The sequence below is a fragment of the Gymnoscopelus microlampas genome (genome assembly GCF_963454915.1).
Source record: "Gymnoscopelus microlampas genome assembly, chromosome: 1".
Lineage (NCBI taxonomy): Eukaryota > Metazoa > Chordata > Actinopteri > Myctophiformes > Myctophidae > Gymnoscopelus > Gymnoscopelus microlampas.
The window spans coordinates 559,059-562,500 of record NC_139962.1 but is presented as its reverse complement, the minus strand read 5'-3'; positions in this window follow the sequence as shown (position 1 = coordinate 562,500).

The following is a 3,442-nucleotide window of genomic DNA, read 5'->3' as shown; positions in this document are numbered from 1 at the left end:
AGCTCTTCCTTGGACCTTCCTGTGGATTATATCAGGGACAAATGACTGGGACTTGTTTGTCTTGCTCTCTTCCTCATGGACCTGCTTAAGGATTACCAGTGTCAGTCTACTTTATGTGGATTGTGCGGTCGACACGCACTGACATTTTGCACCTTAATCCCATGTACAACACACTGACTTGTGTCTTTTTATTGTGTTGTTTTTCTAGCACCTTAACGTCCATAAGTATATCATGCAACGTGTACATCTGCTGCTATGCTCACACCTTATATCTTATCTCAGGTGTAAATATGTAGATAACTTGGTTGTTTCTCTTTGTTCTCTTGTTTGATCTCCTCACCCCCCCCCTCTCCTCCTTCCCCTTCTTCTTTTCTATGGAAATAACGATGCGGTGGAAATAAAACTACTTTCACTCTTTTGTACTTCTGTAAACCTGTGATGAGACAATAAATCTGAATTAACATCAAAATGTCCTGCATGGGCATAGCGTGACGGTGTGACGGTACAGGCACCATATAGGCTGCAATGCCAGCCTGACAGCGTGTCGCGGGTTCGAGTCCCGTTCCCGACGACCTTTGCTGCGTGTCCCTGTCTGTCTGTCTGTCTGTCTGTCTGACAAGCTCACAATGCATCACATCACATCGCATTGTGAGCTTGTAGATCTGCTATTTTCAAATGGCTGAAATGTATACAGGGCTGAAGTGGTTAATGTATGTTTTGTAATAATAATCTAAATCTACAAAGTAACTAAAGTTTTAAAATCATTGTAGTGGAGTAAAAGTAAAAGTACAATATTTGCCTATGAGATGTAATATGAACAAAATAACCTTTGATTGGCAGGTGATAACACAACATGACACAAGTAATGAATACATTAATAACACTATGAATTATTCATTAATAACCACTTTGTGATTAAACAGATCAGAATTATGATTTAATTATGAATTATTGAATGAATCAGGATATCAGGAACTTAATTATTAATGACTGAATTAATCAAGACATCCTGTGTTTACAAAACTTACTAAAATCATATGGAAAAGGCCCTTCGTTTTAGTCTTTGTCCAAAAATAAATAAATAAAAACGCAGATCTACAAGCTCACAACATGTGTTTGCTATTTTGCAAACAAAACACACACTGTTTTATTTGCCAAAAAAAATGCTGATCTACAAGCTCACAATGCATCTCTTCACCACCCGATGTGAGCTTGTAGATCGGCTATTTTTGTATATTTTATTAAACAATATTGCACTGCTTCATGAAAATGTTTTGAACAGCTGAAGAATAAAATATGATGTCTTAAAGTGTCTTTTCTGTTTGGAATTATCTCAATCTTCAAAGTGACTATAAGTAAAGTTTTAAAAATAATTGCAGTGAAGTAAAATATACAATATCTGCCTCTTAGATGCAGTGGAGTAGAAGTGTAAAGAAAAACAAGGTAAAAGTAACCCCCAACACACACACACACACACACACACACACACACACACACACACACACACACACACACACACACACACACACACACACACACACACACACACACACACACACACACACACACACACACACACACACACACACACACACACACACACACACTTTTGTTTCGTATGTAATGAGCACTGTTGCCTGGAGGTAAAATTAACATAATTAATTATCAAACATTAACGGAAAACAAACAATGAAAAACACACAAATAAGAGACAGACATATACATATATATATATATATATATATATATATATATATATATATATATATATATATATATATATATATATATATATGTATATATAAAATGCTAAATGTATAATATATTTACTAAACAACTAAACATCCTCAATATGAACAGTTACTGTATTAATAAATCAGGTACATTAATGCATTCTCTGATTTACTAATACATGAATTAACACTAAGGTATTTATGTATCATATTTAAATACTGCTGTGTGATTTGAATGGTATTTCTTAATATATTTAAACAAACATTCAATCATTTCATTTTACTGTTAATTATTGTTGAGGATTTTCCAGATGGCTGATGGCTTCCTCTAGTCTAGCATGGTACTATACTGACCTCCGGTGGCAGAAAAGTGTAACTCATTCAGAATCTTAACAGAATACTTTTAGATCTGATATTTTCTGAGATTTGGCAACAGTATTTCACTGAGTACTCAGTAGTTTCGGTATAAGTACTCAGTACTATATAGGTATAAGTACTCAGTACTCTATAGGTATAAGTACTCAGTATTCTATAGGTATAAGTAACAGTATATCACTCAGTACTCTATGGTATAAGTCACATAGTCATAGCCTATAGTCATTCATTCATTTATTGTCTCCGCCAGGAGAGTTTGTTTTCACTTTCCGTCAGCCAAGCAAACATTGGTCGAGCCTCACGTGACACTTGACAATACGGTGAAATAGTGTGATCTGATTGGCTAGTGACATATAACGGGCTATAAATACATGTGTCACTTTGAAAGAGTCTTTGCCTCTTTCAAAGTGAGGTAAGACAGGAATAATCACTAAATGGCTGAGAAATGGCGGATACTGTAACAATTGGATAGGACACTTACACAGACAGGACGGATAGGACACTTACACAGACAGGACAGATAGGACACTTACACAGACAGGACGGATAGGACACTTACACAGACAGGACGGATAAGACACTTACACAGACAGGACAGATAGGACACTTACACAGACAGGACGGATAGGACACTTACATAGACAGGACAGATAGGACACTTACACAGACAGGACGGATAGGACACTTACACAGACAGGACGGATAGGACACTTACACAGACAGGACAGATAGGACACTTACACAGACAGGACAGATAGGACACTTACATAGACAGGACAGATAGGACACTTACACAGACAGGACGGATAGGACACTTACACAGACAGGACGGATAGGACACTTACACAGACAGGACAGATAGGACACTTACATAGACAGGACAGATAGGACACTTACACAGACAGGACAGATAGGACACTTACACAGACAGGACGGATAGGACACTTACACAGACAGGACAGATAGGACACTTACACAGACAGGACGGATAGGACACTTACACAGACAGGACAGATAGGACACTTACATAGACAGGACAGATAGGACACTTACACAGACAGGACAGATAGGACACTTACATAGACAGGACGGATAGGACACTTATACAGACAGGACGGATAGGACAGTTATACAGACAGGACGGATAGGACACTTATACAGACAGGACGGATAGGACACTTATACAGTAACTCCAGGTGGGGATACCAGTTTTATCCAACTAAGGTTTGGATAAAACAGACGGATAGGACACGGATAGGACACTTGTCATGTTACTATGACACAGTAACATGTTCTAATTAGAACATAAGAATTAGAACATTCCCAACATTCCC